We start from the raw sequence: 15,087 nt of genomic DNA on the forward strand, positions 1-15,087 counted from the left end.
AAAAGTGCTGATTATTCATCAAGATAATTCTTTTATAAAAAGGGTTAAGTTATCTACTGAGTTAAGCTGGATTTGTTTATCAAAAGAATATTGTTTTTTTGTCATTTTTGTTGTTCCTTTCATGATTGATTTAAAATTACTCCCAATATACATGTACCAGCACCTTGTTTTTACAATTTCTGTTTATTATAAACCCTTTTGCAGTGTAGTAAGCTTCCATACATGCTGCACCGAGCAAATCTACAACCAGTTGCAAAAGTACTTTAGATAGTGTACCTTATTTTGGCTTAATGGCCTGTCTATGATCTTGTGCTTGTGATCCCCCATTCTTCCCTTATCAAAATTGCTAGCAATAAAAGATCATGGTCAAAACCTGGAGGAACAACTTTGAACAGAGGGTGGAGAGAGGTGAGCATTATATTGCACACATTGGTGTGACTAGTAGAATTGAAATAAGAAAGGCCGGTTTTTCATTGGAGTATCTCAACATTTTTGCAACTGGTTTTAGCATACACTGCACTAATATTACCACAGATTTGTACATGTAATGCTAATATAGTGAGTGGATCAGAGTTTAAGCTTTAACATAAGTACAGGTGTAAACAAAACATTTTTGACCAAAAAATAAAAGTAAATCTTGCTAACTTTAATTTTTGTGTGGTTTATAAAAACAAATTTGAAATGATGATAATTAGTTTGTTTGTGCTCAGATACTTAAATAAATTAGAGGAATAATACATGTATTATACTTTTGCCTGTTTCCTTGAAATTGAGTGCATCAGTTTTTGGTCATGGGTGTTGGAACATGCAGGTACATTTGTTTTAATTAAATATTCTATTTCATTTCACATACAGTAAATATTCTCCACACTGTTTTTCTCACATTATTTTCCTATCTTGGTACTGATGGGGAGAAAAATATTTAGTTAACATTAAAGACCTTTTTTTTCTTAGTGATCATGTTTTGTTATTCTTAGATTAACCTTTATGTTTGATTTACCTGAGTGATGTCTTAACCCTTTAAGCCCTAACAGTGATCAGCATCAAATTTCTTGTAATATCAATATTATTATTATTTTATAAACCAGAGTATGTAGTGGTCACGGCAATTTTGTTCAGGTTTAAGAACCTTCCTGTTATACATGCACAACAGATCAGCATTCCAAATTGCAGGACCCCAATTACCCTTTTAATTATTATCTGCCATTCAGCATCTGCACCCCACCAATGTTTTTGTTTTTATAACATAAAAAGTAAAAGTGCAAGCTATTTTTGGTTATTTAGTCGTGAGAAAAGTGCAAGATGGAGAAAAACTAAGCTGGGGGGCACTTATTATACATGTTCAAAATTAATGATTTCTCCTCTTTCTGAGGGTTGGTTTATATACCATTGTTTTCATGGTACAGCTGTAAGCCTAAAAATGGACAGTTATAAAATACAGATGCAAAGAAAAAGTTTAAAAGTTTCTTGTGTTCATGACATTGATTTTTGCCACGAAGGACTTATCATTTTTTTTTTGTTTTCTTCACAGCAGAGAATGTGTTCTGTTGTAGCAAAGTTTTTGGAGGATTTATTAAGGTACCTGATTGGGACATTTAACAGTCAAAGAATATTGTCTTGAAATGAGAAGTTGTTATTAGAAATCTATCATACAATGTAAGAGTAATAGTATTATATATGTGTTGAATTGAAATACAGTACAGGCCACGGGCATTGCAGCTCTTATACACACGCATAAATTGCGTGCAATATGGCGGATTTCCAAGAAAAATCCACACAAAATACTCGCCTGTAAATTTTTAAACAAGCTTTTACATGCAAATTTGAGTTTATTTTTAAAGTGACTGATTTGCCTTATGAAAATACACGCAAGTTGCGTGTAACAGCAAATGTGGCGGATGTAAAAATTAATTAGAAACCGACATTGCGGAAAAACGTCTTTTTGCGGTGAAAAAGAAAACAACTTACTGTACAGTTTGTCATTCGGACCTACATTGCAGGAAGGAGAAAGGAGATTGCTGCAGAAGAAAATAACTCAAAGAAGCGAGCTAACTAAAAGTAGGAGATGAAATGCCGTAAACAAAATACATGTAGAAGCGATCCTTCACCAAAACTGAGATGTAAATAACAGCGTCACATTACTGAGTAGTTGGTCCATCAAAATAGTTGCGAATTGATAACTGAAACTGATTTTAGTTGAAACCTTTTTATAACCTCTGTGAAGTCTACGAATGAAGATTCAAGCGAAGATCATGTAAATATTAAAAACAATGTTCATTCGGTCAAAAAACTTGGATCACTTTTAGCCCTGATAACATAAAATCGTAACATTTGAACGTGCCTCAAAAAATTGATTTATGCTAACAAATTAAAGCCACCCGCACAAGTACAACTGCACTCGCTCAGCCAGCGATGTAAGAACTCAAGTAAACCGAATACACGCAAATTATAACAATCTGCATGTAAAGTTTTACATGCAAATTTTCCTAATTTGCATGTATTTTTTTACACGAGTGTTTCACCCAGTGTGCATAGAAAGTTGTGTCCGATAGCCCTGGGCTAGTGGATTTTTCTATCGGGCTAGTGAATTCTGTTTTTAACTTGCCCGACGGGCGAGTGATGTTTTTTAAGGAATTTGAATAACAGAAGAACTGTGAAATCAATTCTGCTTGTCAAAAAGCTTTTGGGGCTAGTTGAAATGACGTCTGGGCTAGTAAGTGTTAGCTTCAGCTTGCCCGAATGGCAAGCTGTAAAAGTGATTTTCTTTGCACCCTAGTTTCACCAGTGTTTTTCTCATGGAATTATTTGCGTGCAATATGGCGGATTTCCATGCATGAAACACGCGTGTAATGCTGCAATGCCCGTGGCCTGTACTGTACAACGGACCAAAAATTAAAACAGGTAAACAAAATATTCAATAAAATATTTCTGATAGAGAGGAGGCTGGTCATTATGTAGATATCATATAGCACTACAGCATATATGGTGTAATCATGAGTTAACATACAGCTGTAATACACAGGCTGCATATTGTAGTAGATTATGTAAATTAAGCATAAAAGTTGCTGCTACAACATTGTAGTTTAATGAATTTTTCTGGGCAAGTGCTTAAAGACACCTTGCCTAATGTTCTCAGTGTTTTTCTATTGTTTATTTACAGATACCCTAATTGATATAGTGGAATGTTTGACTGTTTAAAAATTGGCCTTGCAGAGTTTGTGTTTGAGCCATAAAGGTTTGCAGAAAAAAATGCAACCAAAAAAAAAAAAAATTGAAAGAAAGGTAATGGCTCAGTTTTATACTTCATGTACATGTACAAGTATGTAACCACAAAGGAATATTAACTGTATGAGAGTATTTTTATTGAAGTTACTGTACATGAATATATGAAAATCATATTTGTTAACTGCAGGCTGAAGAATTATATGAAAGTAGATCATTGCAGTTATAGACGCAATTATACTTTTGCAGTTGTGAAAAGAAAGCCTGAAAGAATAAAATTCAGGCTGGTACGGGATTCAAACCCTTGACCTCTGCTTTCTTTTTGCAACTGCAAAAGTTGCGTCTATATTTGCAATGATCCACTTTCATATAAGTATTTTTATTCTTCTATGGTTTTTGTTAATGTTGGGGGCGGGGGGTAAAGGTTAGTGTTTCAGTCAGCCATGTTGATTTTTTCCTTCATGTGCAGTGGGAAGGGTTAGCTGATCCTTTGACAAAGGACAACAACATCAATGACTACTAAACTTTATTAGCGACGGAGCATTTGAATTTTAAGCGATGGAGAGGGGCCATTTTTAGCCTACGTAGCTGGAGGAAATGAAAGTGTCCACAAAGTTTTGGTAGAGTTCGAGCTGTAAAGCCATGTGGAGAATAAGGAGGAGACGCTCACTTCTTGTGGCTTTGCTGCCAAAACTCTCAAGCACAAAAACAATCTGGCCAGTTATGCAGGCTCAGAGATTTTCAGTCTGTGGAACTTTTTTTCTCCACCCACAACGTGTCTGTGAATGATTTTTATTTTCAGGTGAAATCCCATGAACAATTTTTTTGATTGCAGTTGCATACACATCATTCCCTACATTTCATCAGAAAACTAAAAATGTTGAAAATAACAGGTTTCATACACCTCCAATATAAAATACCTTTTTTATGTGGCAATGCTTGCACTTGTGTCTTTTTTCTTTTTCTTTTTCTTTTTTTTTTTTGATAATTCACGGGGAGTTCTGTTTCAATATGTTCAGTGTCTGATACATGGATAAAAGGTCACTAAGACCCTCTTAGAATCTAGGTGGCTGGGGCATGCTTGCCTGCCTTCCCCGCCTCCACCACTCCCCCCATCACCCCCTAGAAAAATGAATGAAATAATCTAGACCCTCAGAGGTGCACTTTCCAACACAAAGTGATTTTTTTTATGACTTCCCATTGTGATTATTTTTTTTATGAAGAATAGAGTTAAAAAGAGTTAAATTTGTTGTTTATTTTTTTGTTTCGTTCTAACATAAGTCGTATAAATAAACTCTCAGTAAGGATTAGAGATCGTGTGGGTTGTGGTGATCAGGGCTAAGACAAATTAACATTATTTTATTATACACTTCTCCCTCTGAATACGATATTGCTATTTATTATCAAATGTAGTCAATAATTATATATGAGCAAAGGGGGAACGTTTTAAAAGACAAAGGTCTTTTTCTTGTGGTCCAGTTGGATTATCAACTCCAAGCTGGGTTGACTGAATCAATTTCATGGTTTTGCTGAGTGATGACTCTTAGTTTCTTTAGTTTAGTCTTAGTTTTTTCAGCCCCCCCTCCCCAGGACAACACTTTGCTAATGGCTAGTCCCTTAAAAAGAAAAGGCAATAAATTTCCCTATGGTATTCTAAATCAAAGTATTAAAGCAACCACTACCACGACTTTCTCATACCTTTAGCAGACAGGTAGGCCTGGGGTGTGTGGGCACTCCCACCAGTAAAGTTTATAGCAGTGTTGAGCAGAATTAGCAGGGTATACTTTGTGAGTTGTTTAAACTGTCCTCAAAAGGGATATATTCTTTTTGGTCCTATGATCCTTTTGTAGGATAGCGTGACCTAAACTAAACTACATGTATGAAATAACTACATGAACATGTGTATTAAAAAAATTCAAAGTGATGATAGTTTCCTGTGTGTGGATAATATCGTCCCCCTGCTAAAAGATGGTTGACTTTTCCCTGGTCTTCTGCAGTACCAGGGGAAAGAGGCTGCTAGCAACGAGGATAAATGTTAATACAGCATTACAAGTTATAATACAAAACAGCTGGAACAAAGTTGATTTTTAACCTATAAGGAAAGGCTAAGCAAGGCAAGTTTTGTTATTGGTTAGTTGTATGCATTTTATTCACACTCTCTAGTATCCAACAAGGCCTTTTAGACATCCAGTGCAAGTGACAATACTCAGAGAGGAAACCCTGCACAGAATGAGCTTTCACAAAGAAAGTGAAGTGTTTTTTTTTCTGTTTACAGCCACATATATACGGATTTCAAGATTACAGTGCCACAGAAGAGAAATAGCACACAAAGTACAAGCAAAGTTAAGAACAAGTTATTTAGGGACAACTGAAACCACCGACCCAGTGCAATGGATTCAACAGCTGTACAATGAAGATGTAAGTTAATCATTAATAATTAAACTAACAGATTGCCAGTGTTTTTACAGACTGAATGTACGTGTACACACTCAGTATTTACTACAGAGATTTTAAGAAAATCTGATGTTTCTGGCTAGTGCCACTTTGAAATGGGGTAGTTCCCCTGAATAGTATACATGTAATTATTGAATATGTTAACAGTAACACACACGCACTTCTAGACTGCATCACTGTACAGCTACAAGAGGCCACTCACCATTAACACAGGAGGTTGTGCTGGCAGGAAATGGTAGCCGATGGGATTGTACTTTTTGCAGAGAATAATTATTTTTGTTGGATCGGACATGTTTTAGGCTGGGAGGAGTGCGTCCCTTATTTTCATAGATGATTTTTTTTTGTCTTTTCTAGGGAATCATTAAAGGTAACAGATAACCTCTTAAGCAGTTACTGATGCCCTGGTTTTTCCAATGCGGGAGGGAATAAGAAAAAAGTAGACAACTTGATGGAATGGTGTTGTACACAACATAATTAATAGACTTTGAGGAATGTTTACAAACCAAATTAAGTAGCACAAACATACACTTAATTTTAATACCTAATACTTAGCAATATTGTGTTTACATTTGTATATTGCTTAATTATAAGCAATAAATTTTCTACAACTTTTTGACAGTAGTTGAATGTTGTACACTTCTGGAGCTTAGTGTAGCCGCATGTCAAAATATTATTGAAAAACCATAGGGAGATCATAAACAAACTGTCCTCTGTTCCCGTCTTTGTTTCGCTGTTTGATCTCAATTTTACTGTTCATCGTTAATTCACTGGCTAATCTTCTGGCCTGTTCTGTCCAGATATTTATGGATAGCGGTGGTATTTCATCAGTATCTATATAATAGAGACCTTAAGATACCCCGAAATCGGTGTACGGGTAACGGGTAGCGCCATGTTTTTTTCATTTTGTGGTGACGTCATCGACCTTACCCGGTAGAACCAGCCGTTTTTCCGGGGTAGACACCAGTTTACCCGTTAAAGATTTACGAGTAGCTGCAAGTCCTACATGATGGAGAAACGAGTAAGTACAAATGTAAATTGTATGACTCCTTGGCAATGTTATTGCAAGTCTGTTCAAATATTTTTGCCAAATTTGAATTTTAGCTGTAAAGAAAGCGCTTCAAAATGTATTGATTTTGGACCTCAAATGCGCAGGTTGAACTCTGAAACGATGTCAATTTGTTGCCGTATTTGGGAGGATTTCTGAGAATTGTTCGAATGTTTGAGTTTCGCAAAAGAAATAGCATTGAAAAATTTAGCATGGGAGTCACTGTTGAAGTTGACAATCGAAGGAATTGTTTGGTGATGTGCCTCGATCAAAATGGCGGGGTTTGCGATAACAAGCTTTCGGTCAAGGGACTTCCCGCCAAGTTTCTTAAAATCTTTCTATGATATTTCAATAAGCTTATGTATGAATGAATTATTTGTTGCAGCTTGTTGTTAAGATATGAAGTGTAGAATTTGAGGGAGATTTTGTATGCATTAAGCGACATGCATGTACAAAGTTAATTTTGCGTGCTTGTTCTTCGGGTATCTTAATCGAAATAGTCACGCACATGAACATTTTACGTGTACGGGTACACTACCCGTACCCGTACACCGATATCGGGGTATCTTAAGGTCTCTAATAAACCGTTTTCCGTGGTGATACGCAGGCCTTGCACAAGGAATAACAGTTTAATTCAGCATTTTTTGCATATGGTTTTTTCAGCATATTACTAGTATGAATCTTACTATAATAGTATGTTCTCATGTTATTCATAATTAGTAAAAAAGGCCTTTTCAAATTAAATGTCTGTCTTAACTACGTCATCTGTTCCTTGTTTCCAGCCGGGCAGGTTACCGTACGGACTCCGAATGCACGTGGTTACTTGCGCGTAGTGTTAGTCTTGATCATAACCAACAAACAAGTAAAAAAGTCAAATTTGCAACCCTCTAAGCCTTGGCAGAAGTGGATCATGTTTATCTCTTCTAACATAGTTTGCAGTTTATTGTCACTTCTTTGGGGTTTTAGGTTTCTGAATTAGCAAATCATATAATTAATTTCTCTTTAATTTCAAACTTAATATTCTTTTAAATGCAAAATTACGACTCAAAATCTTCCAAGAGAATTCATTCACTATCTTTACAAAGAACGGCAAAAATACAACCTTCACTCGCAACGTCAAAGGCTTCTGAATAGGTAAAGGCGCACCTGGCTATGCATATGCACCTAGCGTTAAACGGGTTGAGCTTAATGCGGTTTCTGTAGCATGCAGCACCTCCCCCCAATCTCCATGGGGAGAATGTTAGTTCATGGTAGGTGGTGCCAATTTATAAACCCGGGTGACCACGCCTCCAGCATGAGCTTTAACTATATTCAAAAATGAGCAAAGAGGTCCCAAGACGACGCCTACTCTTCAGAATAGATGTTTATTAAGTATCCTTTGCTATAACGCATGATAACGGGCCTTGAACATAATCTCCGTAGCCTGACTCATGCACCCTCTATATTGCCTTTCCCTTCATACTAATGATTACTATAATCTCTTTTATGGTATCAATACTAGACAACAAACTCGAGGGTGTCCTTAATGACCCGTAAGACCGATAAGAGACGCTTGGCATCTTTTTCCTTTAGAGGAAGCCCATATTGTGTCTTCTATTAATATTTCCCGTCCCACCACCACCACAAACACGCATCTTCGACTTTGAAATGCTATCTAGCGTAAAATCTGGCGTTTCTTTTTCACACGTGCATTGTGACTTAACGGACACGCTCATCTCACGTGTACAATTTGACCTGGCTAAGAGGTTATGACAACCGCTTTTCCACTTGACTTTTTATATATTTTAGTTTGCGTCTTTTTGTTTGTATACTTTACCAGTTATTGTTGTTCTTGCTATGAAGGTGCTTTGAAAAAAAATAGATCAGATGTGAAGTGAATACCATTTTTCATATTCTCGAGAATTTTAATGCAAATTAACGCGAAGGAATTTTCCGAGAATTCCTGAGAAGCCCTGGGATTTTCTAGAACAGTTTTGCTCGGGAACTTGGCCAGATGAAGAGAATACAAGCAATATCGAAAACAAAACCAACGACAACAGAAAGGCGACGAAAAAAGAACTCGTTATGAGGTGACAAAAATAGCAACGTACGCTTTTTCTCAGGAAAGGTACCTAAATTTTTGGAGACGGGCAGTGGGGCTTCAGAGGGGAGGGTCGGGGAGAGTCAAACAATTTGTTTTTCGCCCAGGAAGAGTCACCCTTTCAAACTAGACAAACTGAATACCTCTCACCCTTTTTCACCCAATCTACATCACCATTTAGTGACACACCCAGTTCCACCCGTTTTTTGCCAAGTTTTTAGTCTACGTCACCTCTGCCTGATAGTTTGATCAAACGGATCCAACAGCATTGTGTTTCAAAATAGCATCTGATATATAAACCACAGCTTCTCAATCCCTCTACAGAGGCCAAACTACTTTATCAACTCAGTTGATAAAACCAAAGTTTTGCATGTCAGGCCCCACCACCGCCGCAACACCACAGTTTTATTTCTTAGAAGCTTAACCCTTCCTTCAAAATCAGTGTTCATTTGGTACCACACTACGTACCTCTCAGAGTCAAAAAATGGGATGCGCATGAAAAGTTTCAATCTAAACGTTTGAATCTATAGCCACCCCCGTCTTTTCTTTGCGTTTTGCTTTTTTGACTTGCAAGGCGTTAAAATGCAATCAACTGACCCTCGACATTAATAAATATGGTTGCTTCTTTTCGGTTCTTTGAAATTTTCTCTTGGCTAAAGCTGACATGACAGAAGCTCGGGCTTCTACCTCTGCCTGTCTAGCAAGAAATGAACTTCACGGGTCCGTTTTAAAGGGCTGGAGTTGAGTTCACTAAGCAGTGACGAAGGGTGCTAAATCTGAATTTACGACATCTCCATAATTATAAGACGGATAGCTTTCGTCCAGTAAGAACAAGAAACGCGTCACGTTAGATAGAAAACAATAAATGACTGTATTGTTAAAAAACGTAAGACGATTCACTGAAAAACAAAAGAAATTGCAGCTCCTTCTTCTTATTCACGCTTTATGACCCGGGTTAACTTAATTCACTTCCAGTGAGTAAAATATTGTATAAAGAGGTAAGAAAGGAGAACAAGTCATTAACTGGCCGTTTTTATGCTGGAGACGTTAAAGTCGTCTGGTGCAAGACCGGGACGCATAAAAGTAGAGGTACACATTGAGCAAAACAGAGTTTTCTGAAAAGGACAAAACACTGACTCTTCCCAGTCGTTTTCGAACAGTTTGGGCATATAAATGCGTCCCATTTTACGCCGTCCCGTTTTTAGGCTAGGCCAATTTAACGTCTGAGACGTTAAAGCACAGGGCGCCCACACAATCTGTTTGTGTAGCCGATTGTTATTTTATAGTAAATGTACTGGATTTACCGTTTGCTTCACCTATAGCGATATTTCGCTAACTTTGTATATAAATCAATGATAAATAAACGTTGAATTACCTTACCTGTGGTGTATAGTCGTCCTTTTGCCTCAAAAGCGGTTTTTTGAGCGATTTTGAATGAATTTGAGTTCGCCGTTGCTCTTATTCCGCTTGACGAAGAAACATGCCTGATTATCATGGACTTGGCGATGAAATATCTGCCGCAGGACTACAGGGAGCAGATGTCTGAGTTCTTTGGCAAACGGGGTAGGAGCTGGCAGATTAGTGCTGTCATAACACGCTCACAAGAGGAGGGCAGATGTGAAGTTGAATGCTTTGTACATCTCTTTAACACCTGCAAGTTAAACAGCTTCGCGGTTATGTCAGTCATTGAGCATCTACTCCACACCATCAAGATCGAGTACCCTTCAATCAACAAAGCGTTTTTTGCGATCAGACAACGCTGGTTGTTATCACGGTGGGCCCATGATCCTCAGCCTTCCGTACATCCGGACAAGATCTGGTGTAACAACACTACGCTACGACTTTTCCGACCTCCAAGCCGGAAAAGATATTTGCGACAGGAAATCTGCCCCCATGAAAGCTCACATCAAGAGATGGGTGTGTGATAACTGCAGAAAATATGAAAGAGGCTTTAGAATCCCACAGTTGCCTCAAAGGCTGTAGAGCAGCTGTTGTACAAGTTGATACCACTAAGTCGGTTGGCGTGGAAAACAAAATCCCTGGAATCAGCCTTCTGAACAACTTCGTATATGAGGAAAGGGGAGTCCGTGCTTGGAAAGCTTACAAAGTTGGTCCAGGTTGTTTAATTCCGTATGACAAAGTAATTATCGAAAGGCAAGGGGACACTGGACTGAAGGTAGTTCAACCTTTTGGTGCCAGAACGACAGAACGAGGTACTATTGTAGAAAACACTCGGCCTCTAACTGAAATTTTCCCGTGCATGGAGACTGGATGCGTTCTCAGTTTTAAAACACTCGACGAGGTTGAACAGCACATGGATTCAGGAAAACAAGTAAGAGAGTTAGAATCGGAGTCCCTGTATGATAGCATCAGAAAAAAGTGGACCAAGAGGCTTACTGGCGTTAATGTAGCCTTTCATGAAACTGGAACTTACTCCGCAGAAGAACTAGACTTTTCACATCCCTCTTTGAGCAAAAAAGATCAACAGCCAATGGGATGGGCACTCAAAACGGTAAAGAAGCCGTCTAGAATGGGGCCCATGTAAAAGCGTATTTGGTTCAGAAGTTTGACACAGGCTGTAGAAGTGGGCAAAAGGCAGATCCGATTCAGGTTGCTCTGGAAAAGAAAATCGTTAAGGACGATGCTAGACATTTGTTGTTCACCCGACAGGAATGGAGAAGAGCACAGCAGATAAATAGTTTTTTCTCAAGGCTATCAGCAGTCCAGCGACAGACACGAATGGAAAAAGATACGAGTGAATATTCTACGAGCCAGGAATTTACCGAGGAGGACCCGGATTTAGAAGCGTTAGAAAATGAAATTACCCTTGAAAATCTGAGAGTATGTCCAGGATCGATCTTGTCAGCAAAAACTTGCTAGCAAATTTTATTCGCAATTGTCGCAAAAGAAATAATTGAGAAAAAATTATGTCAGAAAATCGCTTACAAATATCGCAAAAATCGCAAAAATAACAAATCTAACAAGAATCAAGACTTAGAAGAAAAAAAAGAAGCCAAGAAGGACCCCGAAATGTCCGCAAATATCGCAAAAATCGCAACAGTAACAAGGATTTTTTTGCTAGCTGAAAACACCCGTGAAAAATATCGCAAAAATAACAAATCTAACAAGAATCAAGCCTTAGAAACAAAAGAAGCCAATTAAGAAGGTCCCGGAAATGTCCGCAAATATTGCAGAAATCGCAAAAGTAACAAGAATTTTTCATGCTAGCGGAAAACACCCATGACAAATATCGCAAATATCGCAAAAATAAAAAATGTAACAAAATTCCAGACAGAAAAGAAGCTAAGAAGGGCCCCGAAATGTCCGCATGTTGAATATCGCAAAAATCGCAAAAGTAACAAGGATTTTTCTTGCTAGCTGAAAACACCCGTGACAAATATCGCAAATATCGCAAAAATAACAAATCTAACAAGAATCAAGACTTAGAAAGCAAAGAAGCCAAGAAGGGTCCCGAAATGTCCGCAAATATCGCAAAAGTCGCAAAATAGCTTCAAACGTCCACTGAGGGTATTTCTTAAATCAGAGGTTGTAAGTGAAGCAATCATTTTATGACATTTTGTATTTGTATGCCCTGGGTCCTTCAGTGTCTTTTCTCGGTGGTTTTGTTATAATTGTTTATGATTCATGAGTAATAGAACGAAGCACACATAAAATGCACAATTGGATCAATTGTTATTTAAAATAAATGGATTGGCATACACATATATAAATAACATTCATTGAGGTGGTTGTTGTTTCACTATAAGCCTTGATTTAAAAGGGAAGGATTACCAAATCACTGGCAATCCCTTTTTAAAAAACTTTGGGTATTGCACAGCAACATTCATGTATAATGCCCGTTTTCTTTCCCCCAATGTGCTATTCTTGATATATTGGAACGATTGTTATGGTAGGTTCTTGGCCATGAAAACTTCTGCTACCATCACCTTTTATTGCTTAAAATTTCCCTTACCAAATCCAACACTGTTTTGAATGTATTTTTAAGCTATTTTTGAAAACTGTTTTTAACCTGTTTTGTGAAATAGGTTTTAAATAGGGTGAAAAGTGTATTTTTAATGTATTTTTCGACTGCTTTTAAAGATGTTTTAACCTGTTTAAAACGCTATTAAAAAAGAATTTTTAAAGTATTTTAAAATTCGTTTAAAATATATAAAAAATTTCGGGGCTTTTGCAAGGCTCAAAACAGGCCTAAAACAGTTTTTAAATACCTTATAAATTGGAATAAAAACAGGATAAAAACAGTTTCAGAAACATATTTTAATTTGCTATACTATTTTAATACTATTTGTAATGGCAATTTAAAACGTATTTTGAAAAAAAAAACAGGTTTGAAATAGGTACGAAAATATATTTTTAATATATTTTTCGACTGATTTTAAAGGTGTTTTAACCTGTTTAAAACGCTATTAAAATGTTATCCTTCAAAATATATTTTAATAGCTATTTAATCGGTTTTGAGATTTAGTAAAATACTCTTATTTGCAAATACAATAAAAATACTTTGAAAATGGTATAAAAATACCAAAGAAGAAGAAAAGCAGTAGCACGCATATATTGTGAAAATACATCAAAAATAGGATGCAAAAGTGCGAAAACAGTATAAAATTGTTAGAAAATAACCTTAGAGTTGTCTGAAAACAGTACAAAAGTCGGTCAAAAGAGCATAAAAACAATATAAAAACATTTTAATTTGCTAGCAAATTTTTGCTAACAAGATCGATCCTGGACATAAGTGGAAAACCTACGTATAGCAGTAAACCTTCAGGTGACTGCACCTCAGCATCCTATTGTTGTCCGAAATAGGAACCTGTGCGAACTTTCAAAAGCGAGGAAACCCAACAAATGGAAAGTAGCTGAGCTGAGAGAAATTCTTCAATTAGAGGTCTCTGGCTCACTAGCGAGAAAGAAATTATTCATCGAACCCTTAGAAACATACGTTAAATGTTTCACCTGTTTCACAGGTGTAGAAAATGAACGTTAACGCCCATGCCATCGTTAAATCTTCGAATCACTCTCTTGATTTTTTTCAATATATGCTTAAATGTTTACGGATTATGGTGCAACCTGCAATGGAGACCTGTGGTGTCTTCCGAAATGGCCCTACACAATCAATACTTTGTTTACAATCAGAAGAAACATTGAGTTGTACCTTATTTACAATTTACTTTGGTATTTTCAGAGTTAAAATGTGATATTAACTAGACCGCAGAAAGCATTTTAAGTCTTGTTTTGTTTTGTTTGCATGCAGTTTGCTTCCAATCTGAAAAAATCCCTATTCCATTTGTTGTTACTGCGGTGTATTCTAAGATAGTATCAATGACTTATAAGAGGTACCGTCGAGAATGAAGTATGCGAAAAACCTTTTATAAAGCACGTGGCCTTGGAAAGTCAAACTAAAGATATTGCGTGCTCTCACTTGCAACAATAGGAACTACCTTTTCTTACATCTTTGATGTGTCAGCTATTATTAACAACAATGTCAGTTTCACTGCCAGGATAGTCCGCAGTGAGATCTTTGTTACACTTTTACAATTGACACTGACTGGTTTTCTTCTTCGGAAAAAGAGAAAAACAAAATTTAACGATAGTTAATTGTAAGTGAGAAAGGTCTATGTTTAACAAAGCTCGAAGTCTTACATTTGGGTTACATATATTATGGGGCAAAAGCAAGTCTAATCACCGAGTTAGCCAATCAGCGCGCGCGAAAAGCACTATTCACTTGTGTGGTACACAATGTCATGTATACTCCGCGTCGTCGCTGGAAGGGTTTCAGTGAATTAGCTACCACCACAAAGCCCGTTGGCATTCTGAACTTGAAACTTTTTTATATTCTCATGCAAATCTGAAATTCATTTACACAAGAAAGGTTTCGCACTTAGCCTTTAATTGAAAGTGAGAGTTTTTGTAACTCAGAAATGACCTATTGCTGGGAAAGAGGAGAACGTTGGACAGCAACGCACAAAGAACACCGCGACATGAACCTGCGCCTGCGTTTCATTGTTCTGCTTCATCTTGCTCGTGTTTTTGACCATTTTGTTGTTTTGAAATTGATTTTTTGGATAACCAGGCAAAGATCACTGGAGTATTTAGTCTATTAGATTCAGGAACGGTAAGTTGATAATAACTTGTGTAATTTTGGCTGATTAAATTTGAGCGGCAGGTATTTTCTTTCATCAAAACAAAGTTTTTGACTGCCATTCAACATGACTGAAGCTAAGACATAGTTTTTCGAGTAATTATTTGCATGATCGTGTATTGAAGCTTT

General features: G+C 37.0%; 1 long non-coding RNA gene across 4 annotated transcripts in view; it reads left to right on the top strand.

The window, feature by feature from the left end:
* The window catches only part of LOC140946088 (uncharacterized), a 70,242-nt gene that overhangs the window by 12,357 nt on the left and 42,798 nt on the right, over positions 1 to 15,087 (top strand). The window contains exon 3 of one of the 4 annotated variants that reach the window (XR_012166808.1): positions 775 to 811. The exons of the other annotated variants lie outside the window; for them this stretch is intronic. This is a non-coding gene — a long non-coding RNA (uncharacterized lncRNA). The remainder of the gene's footprint in view (positions 1 to 774; positions 812 to 15,087) is intronic. 4 annotated transcript variants of the gene reach the window in all.

The sequence above is a fragment of the Porites lutea genome, chromosome 1 (assembly GCF_958299795.1).
Source record: "Porites lutea chromosome 1, jaPorLute2.1, whole genome shotgun sequence".
NCBI lineage: Eukaryota > Metazoa > Cnidaria > Anthozoa > Scleractinia > Poritidae > Porites > Porites lutea.